General features: G+C 41.3%; 1 long non-coding RNA gene across 1 annotated transcript; it reads left to right on the plus strand.

The window, feature by feature from the left end:
• The first annotated feature begins 11227 nt into the window (after positions 1–11227).
• On the plus strand, positions 11228–17007 carry LOC108449290. Its single transcript, XR_001865440.1, has 3 exons — positions 11228–11681; positions 14012–14055; positions 15140–17007. It is a non-coding gene; the product is annotated as an uncharacterized LOC108449290 (long non-coding RNA).
• Positions 17008–18999: the final 1992 nt, after the last annotated feature.

An 18999-nucleotide genomic window follows, 5' to 3' on the forward strand; every position in this document is an offset into this window, starting at 1 on the left:
TTATAAAGGTCTCCCATGTAAATATTGATGAGCCAACTGTTCAGCTAGGTTACTCAGCATACATGTAGTGTATTCGTGAACCAGAAACCTAAAAAGCTTAGCCAACAATGAAACTAGCTGGATAAGAAAAGACACCCTTTGTGGCCTGCAGGCCTGTAGCTGCAATTCCCCAATAGAAGCAGTATCAGTGTCAACACTGATCTCAATGATCAATTCTTTGTTTCCTACAACTCTACGTCAGACCTTTACCAAGATCATTTGCATTTGAAAAGCATAAAGATATATGAGTGCTCAGTTTGGTTACTTTCTCCTAAAAATCTTGATGTCTCCCTATTGTTATTTCAGTTTTTGAGTCTGAAAGCCATCAGTCCTTATGTTCTTCTCCAAGGTCCAGCTGCAAGTGAACTACAGTCCACTGGTTTGTACCTTTGTATGCCATCCACAAAAATCATACAGAAGCAAGTCAGAGCCGAAACATCAAAAGAACAGAGGGGAAAAAAAGGTGGTTTGTGGCCTAGGGAAGAGCTAAAATTTCCTTCCCATACTGTAATACTGCAACAGAACCTTAGGAAAACTAATTCACAACCTGTAAGCGTTACATCTCCATGTGAGTCTGAGAGACCATTATGATTTGCATTTATATCACTGTGATAGAGAAACTCACAGCAGTAAGAAGTTGAAATGCTGCATCAGGCCGTTGGTAATTTTCTTTGACCATATGTATGTGAACAGTCCAAAAGAACCAGAAAATCTTAAGTTAAAGGCAGACCATATCTGGAGCTCCAAGTTTGTGGTGACTGAAAAGGAAGACTGTGCTTCACCATGGCTGGTGGCATGATATTATTCGCAATCCTATCAGCTTAAAAGTGTAGGTGCTGGAGTTGTATTACCAGCTCCAGCTGAGTAGAGGAAAAGTTGAGGTATAGTACCAGATCATTCAGGAAGTAATTTTGGTTTAAAACTGAACTACAGCCATGGGAGCGTGGAGATGAGAAAAATGGAGCAATTAAAATCTGCCAAGTCTCCAAAACCATTACATTCTACAGAAATACCTTCCTTTTTCATGAAGTTTTTGGCAAAATTCAACTTTAAGTTCAATTGAAATGTGCCTTTTGTTTGAAGTGTCTTACCTGGCTCATAGCCAGGCCATCTCTTCTACTGTCTGGAAGTCAGACAGCCCAGCAGCCGGTGTAACCTCCAACCCACTCTTCTTTGCTTTCTGAAGCAGAATCATTTTCCTTTCCTTCTTTTTCCCTTTTTTCTTAATTTTTTCCCCCAGCAGAAATAGTACACTAGGACTAATACCAGATATGCTGTTAATGATGTGTCTCCTGTCTTCTTCTTTATGGAAATGTAGAAACAAAACAGTTCCTCATCTCTCTCACAGTGCCACTAATTTTACATAGTTTTCTCACCAGTGTGGAACAGCAAGGGGAAGTGCTTTGATGAATAAATGGGTCCTAGTTTTATAGTGGTTTGATGTTAGGACCTAACAAGAACCACTTGAACGCTTCAGAGAGTTTTCCTTTCCCTCTTCTTTCCCTCACCAGCTAGCCTACGCCTTGTGCTCACAGTAATAAAATTACACCTCTCTTGCACTCCTTCTGTTACCCTATTTCTTCCACTCTGGAGGGCTTTTCTGCAAATTACAATGTCTTGTGATAGTTATTTTGTTAACCATATATGAGAGTTAATATTAACTGTATATACACAATATTTTACTTGTATCTGGTGCATCATTGCTTACTATTCAGTGACCCTCTGTATGACACAGGCTGTTAAATGCAGATGTGGCATTTACCTTGCCTTTTTCTAAACAATCTTTGTCCTTCCACTAAACTGTTTTGAGGATTTCAGCTGTCACATGCCAGTTTGTTGTCTTTCTTCCTTTCATAGGCACATAATAGAACACGTTTTTTCCTTCTCTATAGCCCTAGTGCTCAGCCCCTGGTCTGCCTTCACACCTGCAGTGCTATTGCAATCTCCCTATGAGGCAGCAGCTTCCCATTAGCTTCACCTGGGATACTGAAGACCTGATCCACAAGAATGGATATTTAGTAGCATGCAGAGGACTGTTATCTTCTAGTGGTGCAGCAGTACACGAGACAATTCTCCACTGCCTTTTTTCAATAAGCCTCTTTAACAAAACTGTACTAAAGCTTTTGTGGTAACTTTTGTCCAGAGATTCAGGAAATTCATTTCATTTCCTTCAGTGGAGATTTTGGCTTATCACAACAAAGTCAAATCCTTCGGGTTTTCATTGCATTAGTCCTGCTAGGGAAAGCTGAGCATTAAACCCCCAAACAAATAACAGTTTAATACATTACACAACAGGCAAGCAGGCATTGCCAGGGTTTAAAATGCAGAATGTTTGCAACTTTATTATTGAGACTTTCTTTCTCTAATTTATCACTGAATTCTGAAGACTTCTCTATAAACAAAGGGACCCAGCCAGACCAAAGGGTACCTTTCCTCTGAAACAGAAGATTAAATGTAAATGCTGAATGGCAGATCCTTAAAAAATGGAGATGAGATTGTCAGAAGACTTAATAGCTATTGTATTTTTATTTGTTCTGGGCTTAAGAGGAAGAAGGTCACTTATCAGGTAAATTAATACAGAATTTCCTACTCATGCTATGTTTAAAATAATTTTAGTCTCCCTAATTTTAAGGATTCAATTCATTCCTGTTTGAAAATTCATTTCTTCTCTTGTTCTCATTTGCCAATATTTTCTGCTGAGGAATGTAATACACCTTGGTATATTATGGCAAAGGAAGGGCAATGTGTATCCTACTGAACACAGATTTTATGAGGTCTGAAAATTGGGACTTAATGTGCAACTAAAATAATAAATCCATTGTCTGTCAGCAATTGGTATATTCATAGTATATTCTTGTGTGCTTGAGGCAGTGAAAACCCAAGGACTGTGCCTTCACTAGAAAAAAACAGTAGTGTTAGCAGGAAATATTTAGTAAGCCACATCTACCTTACTTAAAATCCGCATAGGGCCTAGGCACCTTTAGACTTTGTTGTTAGATAGGTAAATAAAGTAAGTATTGTGTCCCAAACTAGCAGGACACACCTGACACCTAACTGACCTTGGGAAACTGAAGTGAGCTAATCTACACTAAAATTAACACCGTGCTGGCAGTAAAAACAAAACCCTGAGTAGGACACAATGGAAACAGGATATCAAATTCTCAGCTTTGCATGGGGAGCCCCCCTGAATGCACCTTGGTGGGCACAAGCTGGTTTGCCTAGATGGCAAACAAAGATTTTTTTTCCTTTCTCCCTTGAGCAACTCCAGTGCTGGAGTCCCTTCCTGATGTGATCTCTTGCAAAGGTACAGCTCTTGGATGGTTCCCTGCACTCAGAGGAGGAGCATTCCCACCTTCATCATCCATGGGCTGGGGCTGTGCAGGAGGAACAGCTTCCTCATAGAATCACACAAGGATCAAAACAAAGCCGAGGTATTTATTTTTATAAAAAACAGTGGGTAACGTCTTAGGGTGTTAGATGATACGGATTTAATTCTTATCATGGCAAACAGCTTCAATTTAGATATGTAAATATCTGTCTTTGATCTGGAGAAATAAAGCAGGGGTGCTGGTTCTCTTGATGGGATGATGTCATGCTTCAGATTACGTTCTCATTTCCTGTTGGTGCTTTCCCAGACTGGGCACACACTGAGTCTGACTATTGTTAAGCTCCATGTGACTGGTGAGCAAGCCAGCCAGAGATCAGGCGAAATTTCTATTTTTGTTTTGCCTTCTTAAATCGAGACTGACACACTAACATAAATAAGCACAAATATTTCCAGAAAGCTGCACTTTCAGGGCTTCCCCCCCTAATACAAAGAGCAGCAAGTTATTATTCTGTCAATGAGCAAACAAGAACACCCACAGCCATTTGTTCAGAGCAGCTTCCTGCCACAACCAGGCAGCACATGCTCAAAACGACAGCCGAGCTTGAGGATGTACGCACAGAGCTCAGAGCACCAGCTGCTGCTTCCAGGGGGCACACTCCCCAGCCGCCCCCTCTCCTCGACCCCTCCTTATCCCTCCTCTCGCTGCAGGTACACGCAGCGGGCACACAGCCAGCTCGGAACCCGGCGTCAGGAAACAATTCCTTTGTTTACACCTGCAGAACCAGGCTAATCTGAAGCATGGTCACCTTTGAAACTATCAGGGAGCACAAAGCAGAGCTGTACGGGTCATAGAAGAAAGACCCCAAACCCAAGGATGAAAATAATTTTTTTCTTCAAATCCACAGTATCGAGATTTAAAAAAAAAAAAAAAAAAAAAAAAAAAAAAAAAAAAAAATTGGAATAAAACCTGTGTCAGTGTTCAGCTTCCCCTCCTAAAGATGTCAGAAGGACAGTGTGCATCTCCCTCTTGAAGCTTTGCTAATTTGTGCAGTTTTGCTAGCTGAAAGATTTGGAGGGAGGGAGAGTTAGTAAATTCTGCATCTCCACAGTGCCAGAAATTTCCCTAGAAGCATCCTCAGCTTGATAACATATTTTAAAAAATATTATGTGACAAACACAATCAAATCCATGCACAGTGATAGTAGATGCAGAGAAACTGTTTTGTAGATGCAAACATGTGTTCTTCACTGTGCTGCAGTGCCAAAAAGCTTCAAGTTGTGTGAGAAGGGAGGAAAATCAATCCCAGAAAAACAAAACGGTTACAGATTGTCATCAGTCAGTGCTAGTTCAGTCTATCCTGATGCAACTTTCCTTCTTCATGAGAGGGCAGGGTAACAGATAATTCATATCTGGAAAATAAAGAGGAGAAAGAGAGCTACTGGCTTGTGCCTGACAGGAATTTCTCCAGCAGCACGGAGAGACTCATTAGAATTTTTCCCATGACACACCACAAAAGATGGCTGGAGAAAACAAAGTGAGGTGCTGGAGCTCAGTATATTTCTTTGTCCTTGAGAAGCCTGGCCCTGCTGAATCTCACGGGCTAATGCATGCATAATTTGGGGCAGCTGATTAAGTTTATTGTGTTCTTGACTAAGTCGAGAGGAGTGAGGGAGGGAGGGGAAAAAAGAAACAGAGTTGGCTTTAATTAAAGCTCTGCAATTGTCTTTAATATTTACATAGTATGCTATCATAATTGATCCTGATTGGAGACTTAAGATGCAGAGATAAAAATGACACGCTGGAAGTCCCCAGCTGAGGAAACAAAAAAAGGGGCAGCCCCTTCCCTTTTCCTCCATCACTCCCAGCCAAATCAAAAGCCACGGAAGAGGCATTGCGCCGAGGCACTTTATAAAGCCCAGAGCTCTGCATGGGCTCAGAGCAGGACACCTCCTTCCACGCGCCGGTGAGCTGCGAGTGGCTGGCTGCACTTGGCAGGGGCGGGAGCATCCTCTGGCTTCACACGCCTGGTCAGATGTGAGCTGTTCCTCTGGTGTGGGACTGGACACTTGGAAGAGGCTGGGAGAGCTGCTGCAGCAGCTGAGGGTGTCTGGTGCTGTCTCCTAGGTTTAACTGAGAAGTTCCCCATGAGGAGGAGAGCACAAGCTCCACAGGAGAAGGAAGCAATGCCACCACAGAGGAGAGTAATCATTCCTTAAGATCCATTCCACCAATGTCAGTTGTAAGGAGTTCTTCACCTAGGAAGGCCGTATGTAATTCTATTGGAAGTGATAGAACTGTCAGTGTTTCTTCAATTTAAAAAGAGTGAGAAGTCTAGATCCAAATCAAAGATGGGCACTTCCTACAGCCTGGGCTGTTCTCCAATCTAGGTCCAAGCGCTATTTTTCAAAGCCACCTCTACAGTGCCCTGGGCTGCAGTCACAGATCTCCGGACGGCTGAATGCAGATCCTGGTAACCACTTGCCCATGCAGCCTAGGTAGCTCCCAAAGAGGTGTTTTAAGTGTCTGTGTGAGGTGTGTTTTGATTTGGGATTGAAGATATTTTGTTTGCAACTACGTGCAAAGGCAGGCACCGTTCTGCTCTCACTGATGCTCAACCATTTGGAATGGAAATTATGCATTGCAGTATCCCCCATGGAAAACTCCCTTTGGATTTTTCATTAACTTGCCTCACAGAAAATAATAAATAAGAAGAGTTTATTATTTACCAGATACATTGATTTACCAGACCTTAACTTTTTATTTTTATTGTTTTGCTTTAACTTTCTAGTCACAGCAGAACAGATAAACCAAAAAGAAGTTTCTGTCCCTCCCTTCAGAGTGGAGCTATGACTCACAAAGTTCATGCATTCACTTGGAAATACGGTGCTGCATCACTCTCTCTATCTAGCAGCAATAACATACAGAAACTGCACGGATGCTTCAGGCATCAGATAACCTATTTACTGGCAGGGAGGGCCTAAACTTGCACGGCTGTTTTCACTAGCTCGTGACTCAGAATACAGCGGGGATCTCTAGCAGACTCAGGAACTACTTAAAGGTTTCGTACCCTGGTCCAACCCATTATTTATATTCTTTTTTCTTCAATATAAAAACTACAATGCTAGAAGAGCATAAGCATCATTAGATATGCAAGACACTACAAAATGCCTAGGAAACCATTTACAGCAGCTCTCTAGATGCTGTACAGTATCCATGATGGCAGTATCTGAAACAGTGCAGTTGTTGATACCAGCAAGAACTTTCTGCCAGAAATCATAGACCTGGTAGAAACCAATGCTGGTATAAAAAAAGAGACATTTTCCTAGATTCAAGGACAACATGTTGCTTGTCTTCTTCAAATATTTCATTTCAAACAGTCAGGATTTGGCTTCTCTGTGTGAGGTCACCCTTTTGCTCTGGTATAACCAGAGCAATAAAGATAACTCACCAGGAACATGAGCAAGTTTTCAGGAGAATTGCCAAGAGAGTCATGAAAAACATGATGGAAAGAGCATTTCTACCCTAACCTACACCGCTGATTCTGAAATAGAAAGCTGTAAAAGTTTGAGGTTCAGCATGGGCTGATGCTTTATTCCGGGCATAGGTACCCACTCAATTCTGCAAAGGAAAAGAGCATAAAATAGGCTGGAAACTGCACTGTAGGTAGGAGTCAAACTGTAAATGGAAAGGGATATTTTCTCCTCATTTTTATTGCAAGCAGCCTGTTTTATCTTAGCAGTTTGTATTTGGTCTACATTTCCAGACACATAAAAGTTATGTGGGAATAAGGCAGCTGAAGAGGTGGTCCTTTTTAAAAGTCTTTTCTTTTTAAATGGTATTTCAAAGTGAAGATGAGCACTGGTTGAGGTAGAAAGTCTTTCTGCAGCTCACCATCTGCCATTGCACGGGGTATTACAACACTTATTGGCTTTTCTTAACTGTTAATGAAAAACTACCATCAACAGCTGCCATCACTCCCACTACAGATTGTGATAAACAATAGCCCATTTGGCTAATAGCCCTCATCCTCCTGCTCTAGAGGAAAATTAGCTTGGGAGTCAAGCTAATCAAGAATTAGAATTGAAGGAATCAGTAAAATTGAGAGACAAGGAAAGATGGCTAGAACTTTGTGATTGATTTGACTTTATTGGAACTATGTTTTTCCCAGCCTTGAAAACCACCAAAAAAAAAGTGCGTATATATATATAAACTGTGGAGCAATTAACATGACTGCAGTTTTAATTTTCCCTGAAGTCTTTTCTATTCACCAGCGTGCTCAGGGATGGTCCACCAGGCAACTATAAAAAATCCACTCTAATTTATAAAACTAAGAATTTATAATTGGGTATGTACTCAATTTCAGAATCTAGAATTTTGTCTGTTTCAGATTTTGCAATTTTTTTACCTTCTGATGTCTTTTCATAAATCAGCTTTGTTTACCCCACTTTTAATTAAGTAATGAATATTCTCTTCATTGTCTCTGAGGTTTATTGACTCAGAAGATCTCTGCTTCTCTTTAAGCATCTTAATGAAGTTACCAGTCTCAAGGGCTCTCCAAAATTTCTGCTGGAAATTTGGCTGATCAACATCAGTTTGACCAGTCTTATTTTCAGACAGAAGAAATCCAACTTTTAAAAATAGATCTTCAAACATCTGCTTGTAGCTGTTGTTTCTAATCCTAAAGTTGAGTTCTTCATTATTCACACTTAGAAGAGTAATATAGGTGGATCACTGTAAATGTGATGAAATAATAATGTTTAGTTTTATGTGATGCTGTCGTAAAATTAGTAAGACACATTCATGGCTCAACATCTCCTCCAAATGAAAAGGAAAGCTCCACCCATGTACTTCACAAATCAGTGGGAAGATGAAAGATTGGGTAAGTGGAGCAACCAGCAGCTGTGCTGTGACATGCACATGAGTATAAATCCCAATGGAGATGCAGACACAGAAAGCGCAGAGCTACAACAGGGGCAGACTCTGTTTTATCCAAACTTCACTTAAACCTCCTTAACGGAGACATTGTCGAGAGAAGTACACTCAGAGTTCATGCAGTAAATGACTAGCCTAAGAATAGCTTTAGAGAGATGGGAAACAAGCTATTCTCGGAGCTATTCTAGAACAGTTGGCTATTTTCAGGCTCTTGTCTTGTTTCCTTTACTTATCTGCTATATTTTCATTTTCTACTTTAAAAAATCCACACTACATAATTCCAAACAGTCAGCTATATTTAGAATCAGAGATTTTCACTTTCATTTCCATTGTTCTTCACTCTGTAGAGAAGACTGATTTTTTTTGAGCATATGAGACTGGCAAGACCAATACTAGAATAGTGTAGTCAAATCTGTTATTTAAGTTTTAAAAAAAGATACCTGAAAATTGAAAAAGAGGCAGAAAGGAGACAGAAAAGTTTTGGCCGGGGAAAAAGTGTTACATTGGGAAAATGAAGATCAGCTTGCTTAGAACAAGGAAGCCCAGATAAAGTGACAAACATAAAGAATTTATTTGAAAAAGTATACAGAAATTATTTTCCTGGGATAAATGAGAAGCTAGAAAAACTCTAGACCAAATGGAAAAACATTAAAATTTTATGCAGTTAGGTATAAATAAACCTTTTTTTTCAGTCTTTCCTCTTACCAGGCTCATCCCTAGTCTCTTCAGTAAGGGACACAAATGTATGGAATAAACTACCAAGGGAAATAGCAACTCCTGCGTATTTGACATCCTCAGATGGGGATCAAACTTGCATTAACCAAACAGAAGTTACTGAAATCAGTATGCAAGTAACTGGAAGAAGTTTAGGGGTCCTTTATAGGGAAGAAGTCAAACCCAGAATATTTCACGGTCCTTTTTGGTTTAACATCTGTAGTTCCCCACAGACAGCATATGTATATATACTTAAGTGTTTTATTGACAACTTGAAATGCTAAAAAGAAGTAAACATTCAATGTAGCGAGCACTAACTCCTCTGATAAATCAGATGTCTCCAAGCAAGTGCTACATTTAACACTACAAAGATATTTATGATCACTTCTCATAGTGCTATATACTTTGGTGTCTTTTCCAAAGTTCCCTCCTTTGGCACAGAACAAGACTCCAACATTAGTAGGGGAGCAAGCTGAGACACAGAGAACATAAGAACTATATTCCCATCTCTTCCACCACTCTCTTCAGCCACCTGCAGAACTTTTGTCTTTATACCTTCTACATTTTTGAGAATGGGGGATAGGAACATTTTCTCACCTTTGCAATGTACTTTGCATAATTTAAGTGAAGAATGATATCCAGTTGCCACACACCTCTTTTTTTTTTTTTTTGGTATCTGTCCGTACCAGAGGAAAAAAAGGAAATCTGAGTGCTAAATATCTGAAATACACTAGGCATGAACAGATTTAATGGGAAGATTATTCCTTCTTTTCCTCAGATCAGACCATTTGTTTGAAAGCATGAACTACTTCATGTAACACAGTCCCAACTTCACAGCTGGATCAGACCTGCCCACAGCACTAAGAAAACATTTTATTTTGTGAAGTTGCTCTGAATGAAGTCACCCACACATTTACTTTCACAACACTGAGGCTGAGGCTTTCGGTACCACTCCAGAAATGCAGCCACTGTTAAGACCCACAAACGCTGCCCAGAGTTCAGACAAAGCCAGAGTTTGGGTTTGTAAACATTTGAACCCCAAACTATCTAACACAAAATGGGCTTTTTCAAAGAATGTATCTGAGGTGTTACTTATTGCTAAAAAGACTACGGACACCTGGTTTTCCTTGGTATTTCAGTCACATATTTGGCATTAGAACTGTCAGAACATGTTGCAATCACTCAGATGACTAATACATTAAGGTATTTTTGTGGCAGAGGACTGGAATACTTCCCACATTTCCCCTTTTGTCTTTTCAATAAGGACGGATTATCCCATTCTTTCTCATTCCCTGTTAAGTCCCTAAAATGTACACTTCATCAAAACACAATGCCCAAGGATGTTAAGAGCTATACAACATCTACAGTCCTCCCCAAATTGGACACTCTGTGTAATCTGCTTTTCTGGGAGCTCATCATCATGTGAGGATGAACCAGGAATCGGCTTACAGGAATAAGGCTTTGGGTGTTTGCTGTCCCAAGACCAGCACTGCTTGAGTTCCCCTGCTGCAAAACAGGAAGCCGAGGCCAGAGTGCTCTCAAAACTCAGAGGTTGGTGTCAGCCAGAATCTTAATGGTCACCCAGAGGCCTTCCAGGCTTGCCATGCTCAGATCAGGCAGCTTCTGAGATTCATCTCAGCAGGGATCAAGTACAGCTCCATGAAAACAAACTCAGTTTCTAAAGTACAGTAAAAACAGTCTTGTTGTTTTATTTTTTCTTCCCACATGAGAGCCATCATAGATATGTTTAGAAAACTGAAATTCAAAGTCCAACCCAAGGCCTTACATTTCCAAATAGTCAAAATACACTCTTGTCTCTTCTCCCCCAGTTCAGCATTGACCTCTGAAGGCAAATCATTCATAATTCGTCCCATAACAGGAAAGCCACCTTTATTTAAAAGATTGCACAGCCTTTCATTTGATATTAGCTGTACATGAAGCACAGAAACCAATGACCACTTTAATTGTCTGAGGACTTGTCCCCATCTGTAAGGTAGCTGAGCTTACACCTCCTACCAAGCTTGCACTGAATTACCAGCAGGCACCCTCCCTGCCAAGGGACCAGCTGCCTGAAGGGGGACACAGGTCTTGCAGGCTGCACAGCAAAGGTTATGTTTTATCGGGCTTACAGTTGAACAAGTTGGTGCAGACCTTAAGTAGTCTTGGTCTTGCTTTTGACATCCAAAAGCTTTGGGATTTTAGCTCAAGACAAAAAAAGATTGTATCTTGACCAAACCCCAAATGTTTACAAACACAAAACGATAATTTTTGTGAAAGGGATAATCCTGATGGACAGAATGCAAAATCTATTCTTTCCTGGTCTTCTGTGGTTTTGCTCTGCCTCTTCTCCAACAGCTTTCTCTGAAACACCCCACGAGAATTATTGCCTTCCTCTCCTCAGCTTTTGCCTGGGCATGTGCAGAGGCAACCTTTGTTTTATGGAGGTGTGGAAGGTCACACTAATCCCTGGTTTTTGTGTTACAGAATGGAATCTTTGTTGCTGAAAAGGCTTTGGCTCGTGCCACACAGTTTCTTTCCAAGGATTTGGTACTCTGTGGGGACTTTATTCTTTGTGGAATTTATTGTTTGTGGCAAGAAGATAATTTTTCAACCCCTTGTCCCTGCACACCAAGGCCCTGATTCAACAAAAACTTCTGGAGTCACTCAGGTAAGTCATCCCATAGATTTCTGTGAGTAAAGGTAGCCATACAATCAAACGTTCCATGTCTTTGCAGTCTTCTGACATATTTTGGGCAAACACTGATCTCCTTTTGATATAAATCCAGGAGAGATCAGTTTAATAGATTTGCTTTCTATGCAATGAGAATGGAAATACTAAGAATAATAAATAGCATAAAATTATCTAACGTTATACAGCTGAAAAATCTTACTTTGTAACACAGTGGTTGATGTTTTTATTAGTAACTTCAAGTATACATATTCCCCCTTTAAAGTTATCAGCAGCTTCAGGGCCTTTTGATTATTATTATTTTGTATCCTCTCTGTTTTAATTATAATGCACTTTGCACTTCTCTAACAATTTTAATCTGAAATCTTAAATTACTTTGCAAGCATGAATTCATTAAACCTTACAATGTGCCTCTGAGAAAGCTGTTTAATAATACACCCTTATTATGGATACACAAATTCAGGCACACAGATATTAAGTCATTTTCCCAAAGTCACAGAGTAAATCAACAAAAGAGAACAAAAAGACAATTTAAGGGACACATGCTTCCAGGTCACACAAATATGAATGTTGAGAAATACCTTCATAGATAACACAGAGCTTGCAGGTTCCCACTGGTCTAAAACCGGCTTGAGGTACCCCTTCCCATATTGCCTGCCAGACCACAGACTCCTCTTCTTGATCCAAGTATTTCAACCAAACTGCTATGACAACCATAAGGTAGCATCACTGCCACCACACAGCAGTTTAGATTACAAGAAAACAGAGCTTTTGGATTTGCCTATGCAGGAGCTTTACTTTTTTTTCTCTGATGAAATTCATCCCCATGATGAGCTGGAGCACAGGAGCAGGAGAGACTTGGCGGCTGCAGCAGCACACCAGCTGCAGCTAGAACCTCTCTCCCTACCTGCCACCAGCCCTGGCAATGGATTCTTTCATTGTACCCCAGATCCAAGAGCACCTCAAAAATTTGTGAATGCCCTGTTCCTGGAAGTGTTCAAGAACAGGCTGGATGGAGCTTTGAGCAACCTGGTGTAGTGGGTGGCATCCCTGCCCATGGAGGGGTTGAAACTAGATGGTCTTTAATGCCCCTTCCCTTCCAAACTGGTCTATGATTCTATGATTCTATATCCTCTTAATGTCCAGGAGTCTATTGCTGCCTCTTCTAACAGCCCTGAAGTGTAAAGACCCCAGGATACAAAGGAGCTTGGCAGAGACAGATACATTTTCACTGCCAAAGCTTCTGTTTCTCCACTGAAAACACTGCTAGTACATGATCGTCTGGTATGGTGACAGGTTTTGGGGGTCTCCTGTTCTGCTCAGGAATTGAACTCACAAGCCAGGCATCAGTGCATGAAGGTTGCAGTGCCTGTGCAGCATCACAAGTCCTGCAAATGCAGGCCCACGATGTTGGGTATAGCTGAGACAGTCTGCACCTAAAGCACTGGTTGAAATCTGTGGGTCCTAAAGGTGCTGAAATATCTCTCCAAACTGGATCAGTACTGTCAACTAACTGCTTCAGGTAGAATTACACCCAGTTACAGGTAGAATTACATCCAGTTAACAAGGCTTCAAGCACTTTCAGAGCTTCACTCATTCTCTCTCTGAATACAATCTCAATTACAGTCCTATATTGACCCCAGCTCACCCTTTCCTCTCTCTCTTTTTTCCTCCTTATTTTTCTCTCAAATGCTACAGAAATTGCTTTCCTGGAACATGAAAGCTAATGTATGCAAATTGTCACCATTGCCGTGGTGCCACTATATTGCTGAGGTAGTTAATTACCGGGATATTGCAGTTTGTCTGCTCTCTATCCTCTTGTGCTGCTCCTAAAAGGAAACAAAGGAAACGACATCAGAGAGACAAAGACAGAACTCAGTCCCCTATTAATAACCACCATAAAGGAAATAAAGGATTAAAGGCCTTTTGCAGCACACATGGCATACAGCTTTGTATGGCACGGATGTTGAAGAGGTTCTTGGAACTCTGTCTGCACCTGGCCATGTTATTCATCAAGAGATAAACCTTGAGATCCTTGCTTAATTTACACTGAATTGCTATAATGCCAAAAGGAATTTCACAGCAGTGAGATCTAAGTGAAAACCAAGGCCAGTGGCAAGAACATTGCTTGGACTCAGACAATGCTTTTAGTCCTGATTCTGCCACTTTCATGCAGCTATCAGGTTTGCAGGTGACTTTAACTGCTCCTGCTCTCCTTGTTTGTAAAAGGAGTGGTAACTTTGTCCCTCAAAAAGTATCTTGGGATTTACCTTAGCACTGAATTCTAATTTCCTGGTGTGTCCCAACAGGGCAATATGTTCTCAATGACTGAAAGGCCAGGTCCTCACAAGAGGTAAGTAATATCACCACCAGACTTTTCATGCTCTCTGCAATTAGTGATGACTTTTCTGAAAACCAGTGGCAGAGGTGGTCCTGAATAAAAATGACATAATTTAGCTTTAGGAAACACGCAGAGGCTTGATAAAAAAATAAAAATTGAGAAACCCTATGGATTCTACTGACTACATAAGAGCCGCTCTGTGGGATTTAATAGTAATTTTAAAAGGATGGTTAAAACTGCCGTACTGAATACGCAATTGCTCATTGCATTTAAGGGGTATTTATTTTAAAATTGTTTCTATTGATCTCGTTCAACCTCTTTATGATCACACTTGGGCTGGTCCCTCCTGGTTTTATAGGACGCTTCCATAAAGACCAGGATGTCCCTGTAGGTGACACGCATTAAAAGGGTCAGTTGTTTTGAAATAAAGAGAAAGAGATAATGAGAAAGCCCAGCTCTCACCGAGCGGGTAGGCGCCAACACCCCACCTCCCGTTATCTGCAGCCAATAAGGCTGTGTGCTGATGAGGTAATGCTTGCATTCAATGCTCTAGGCAGCGCTTCGGTGGTTTGTGATTCTCCTTAAAGGAGACAAAAGTGGGAGGTTTCCCTCTCTGTTCTGCTCGTGCAAATGAGCATTTGATTCAGATCTTTACAGTTACAGGGAAAGGGGGGCAGTGGGGAAGTGTGCCAGTGCTCAAGCTTTGCTTCCCTTCCGTCTTTTGTAACACATAAAGGAGTTTGAAGTGTTTTACTCATGCAAGTTAAACAAAACCTAAGCAGGTGGTTTGGTTTCTGCTGCAGACAAATCCCAGGATGGATTGGTTCCGAAGGCTTCTGAGTAAATTTAGGAAACTGCAATTTTTATATCACTCACAAATCAGTTCACTCTCCTTTCATCATCCTAATGGAACCAAGGAGAAAAAAAAAAAAAGGGGGGGGGGGGGGATTTTTGGACTCAAGGGTGGGGGGGTGAGATTTTGTGACTCAATATTTAAAACAAATCAGTGGGGGAAAGACCATAGCAACAGCTTTGTTTTTCTCAGCCGGTGTATTCAGCACGCATTTCAGTCACGCCTGCGTATTGCCTTTGACAGGAGGAACAGCTCCCGTTGAGGCCAGTGCTGCCACCATATGCAGTTGGTGTATGGGGCCGGCTCCGCTCTGAAACAGCAGCTAAACCTTGGAAACAGATTGCGAATTACAGACAACATTTGAGAGGAAGGCAGTAATTCCCCTCTTCACTCTCAGGCCCCGGGCTACCTCTGCAGGCTTGTAAGAGTGGAAGACAACACCTTGTTACCAACTGAGTATATTTGGTGAGAAGTCAGGACAAGGAAAGGAGATCTTGCTCTGGGACTGTACCCAGAGCAAGAGCCATCCTGGTGGCATTTTCCCATCACTCTCCTGACTGCAAGAGTGATTTAAAATGAATTAACTGCCCTCTGTACTTGCACATCACCAACTGGATAAATTGTCCTTGGCTGGTCGAACACTTTTAAGTACCAATTTTTCTGCTAGAAGAAGTATTTCTCCCTTCAGTCAAGTGCAATTACCCCAACCATCTCTTTTGATTGTTGTCTTTCCAGAAGATATATTCCCCAGGGGCTTTCTTGCCAATACCAGTGGATGTTTTTTCGGGGAATACATTGACCTGCTGGGGCTGACATCCATCTTTCATCTGCAGCAAGCCCATGTTAGAACTTCATGGACATGGATGCTGGGATAGCTCATGGGCATGGGGGGAGGCGGCAGAAATGGAGATCCAGAAACACACATGTGAATAGCAGTTCTGCCTCTTGAACTAGAGCCAAAACTCCACAGATGCTCAGCTGGATGAGTCCATATGGAGCCTCTGGGGCTGGAAGCCATGGAGATATTACTCATTTTTGAGACGACTTGCAGTGTAATTGCTGAAGTAGCCCCTTTTCTTTATCTCAGCAGGAGTTACAGTGGGAGACCAGAGATACACAGCTTGGCTGTTATTTTACTGTACATCCAGACTGACAAGGGCAGTGGGAAATCAAAATCTGCTGTCACTTTACACAGCTTTCAACTCCAGTGTGATCAGGAGGAATCAAAGAAGTGGAGCATGTTCCCTATTCGCAGCACATGTGCTTCAGCACACCCAGACACACAGATAAAAGTCCAGTGAAAAGAATGAAATGAACATGAACTTAAGGAAAACCCACCCCAAGTGTTGAATCCAATAGCCTTTTTCCTTAAAGGCAGGAAATGCACTGGCTTTGTACAGCACATTTTGAGAAGATTCAAATACAAGAGATTGAACAGCTTTTGTTAAAAAAAAAAAAAAAGAAAAAAGAGAAAAACAACTGTGTTCAATTAACCTTGAAAAATGAATTTGAACTGTTCTTCAATTTATATCAAATGCACATTACAGTAGGCTTTTAAATGTCTGTCTTCTATCTGTAGTCAGCTTGGTAAAAGATGTATTTTCATTGCACAGGGGTTCCTCTCTTGCCTCTTCCCTTTCTTCTCACACAATAGAAAAGGCATTTTGAACAGATTTCCTCACTTATCTCCACTGCATTTGTTTTCCAACATGAATGTAGCATTACTGTTGGCAGTACAACTTACCTCCTCTGCACTAAGCAACACAGCATGAGTGTGCAGAGCCATGACAAAGATGCTCTTCAAAGTGTTCACTGATACCTAAGTTGTAACACTGAACGTTAGTGAAAATACTTGTCCATCCACTCCTGGGGGTCCTGTTCTGTTGTCCCTGCAGGAACAGCCATGTGCTAATTCAAGGATGGTTTATTTTGTCTGAGTTAGAGGGGGTTATAAAAAGCCACCTGAAAGATGACAGGTGGAGAATAAACAGTCAACTCTCTCTTCCTGCTTGTTAGGTTACTACTCAACTTGATCCTTATTCCTGAATCCAGCAGGGAAACTGGTTTCTCCATGCTGCAGAAGGAGTGGAGAAGAATGAAAGTACATTGCAAAGGGGGATCATCTGAAATTTTCCTTGCTTCCAGCAGCCTGGAAAGGAACACACCTGGTCTCTAAAATTCAGAATAGGATCATGATTTTGATGCATCTCAGTTGTTGTAGGTTTTTAAACCAGCAGATCTGGATCAGCTCATGACAGGGATGGACCTATGCACAATATCCTGATCAGCTCAGAAATCGACTCTCACTCGACCTATATAGATGTGCCAGTATGACACTTGATTTGGGCCTGTGTTTAAATTAAACTTTTTATGTTCAGTAGTGATTCCTCCTACAGGGGAATACTGTGAATAAGACCTGATGGTAACAGAGTAGGATCCCTGGATCATCTACAGGTATTTAAAACTTTAATTTTGAGGAATTGCAAGAACTGTGACTTCTGTGGGAGGAGGAGAGGAAATAAAGCCTCCTGCAGAAACCAGAGCTGATATACTGTCAGTCATGACCAAGAGGGGAACATTTAGAGGAAAAAGAGAAATATTTTTTGGCAAAGTGGTGAGATAAGAACTAAGTCACCCAGGCCAAGAGAGTAAAAATATATACAAGCTGTGATGAGAAAATAATGCTCAGGGGAAGGAGGAGGATACACAGACATCTAGTTTGCATGAACAAAGACAGACATTTGGAAAGAGAAAAAGACTCTGCAAAAGAAGGTGAGGGAGCAAATAAAGAGTGATGGCAAGCAGTGAAGTCAGTTTGTTTATGGAGGGGCAAAGCCCACGCCTGACAATTTGGAGTACATCACATTGTGCCTGTGCTTTTCCCTCAGCAAAACAATCTACCTACTGAGATCCTTTGCCCTGCAGGGATCACTATCACACCCTTGACAGAAGATGAGATAACACTAAGAGGAAAGGTAACAAACAACTTTGGAAACTCAGTGACCACAGAAAATGGGCATCTGAAAATGAGAGAGCACTGACCTGTTCTTCTACACAGAGACATCATCATTCACCTTGACTAATGAGCTTTGTGCCACAAAATGAGCAAAACCTGGGATTCAGCTGCACTGAATAACCGCTAGTGCAAGCTGCACTAATAGGTAAACATCACCTAGTGAAGAGGGAACAGGCTTAGCAAGCACAGCAGAAGTTGCCCATGATTATTACGTGAGAGCAGGAAACAAACAGCATTTATCTAAAAGGATGCAGACAAGAGGTTTTTCAAAATTCTTGCAATAACCATCTCTCTTTACTGTTTTTACAAGTCACCTCATGGAAGATTGAAATTGAAACATAGTTCCCTAAAAACCTCTCGGCTCACCATTTAACAATCCTCCCTTTGTGTGTTGGGCTGTGACAGCAGGGATCACATTGAGATCAGAGGACATTTGTGCTTTGTGCCAGCAGTGAGTGTTGGGGTTTTTTTACTGGGACACATTTGAGTGGCACAACTTAATAGCACCACAAATGTTTCCAAGTCAAAAGAATTGGTCACTGACACAACAAACAAGAACAACTGGCACCGGAATTATTAGTTCTCAAAAGTGATGTAAGAATATTAAAAGATGTGTACATCTGTAAGCTTCACTGCACTAGGGAGCTATTACTAGGCACTACAACCCAGGTGGCTGGAAGATGGACTAGCTTCTAGGATTTCAGGATATGCAGCAGCATATCAAAAGAAGTCTGAACTTCTATTAATGTTAATGGAAAAACCTTTATTATCTTCAGTAGTATGGACACAGTCCTAGCTGAGCCAGCTTTGCTAGGCACTCTGAGACAGGCAAACCCAAAAGGTAATGACTTAAAGCACTGCCTGGGTGCAGCATGTAAGACAAGGCATTGTGCTGGGGGTGGAGAGGCAAGCAAGGGACAACAGCATATCAATTTGAATCCGTGGGGAGAAGCAACAAACAGAATGTGATACTCAAGCTGCAGACTGGCCAGAGATAGAGCAATATCTGTCCTGCAGGGGAAAAACATTCATCTGAGATTCAGATTAGTTAAGAACACGCAGCATGAGTAATATAGTCTTATTTATC

Source organism: Corvus brachyrhynchos, unplaced genomic scaffold (assembly GCF_000691975.1).
Source record: "Corvus brachyrhynchos isolate BGI_N302 unplaced genomic scaffold, ASM69197v1 scaffold70, whole genome shotgun sequence".
In the NCBI taxonomy this organism is placed as follows: domain Eukaryota; kingdom Metazoa; phylum Chordata; class Aves; order Passeriformes; family Corvidae; genus Corvus; species Corvus brachyrhynchos.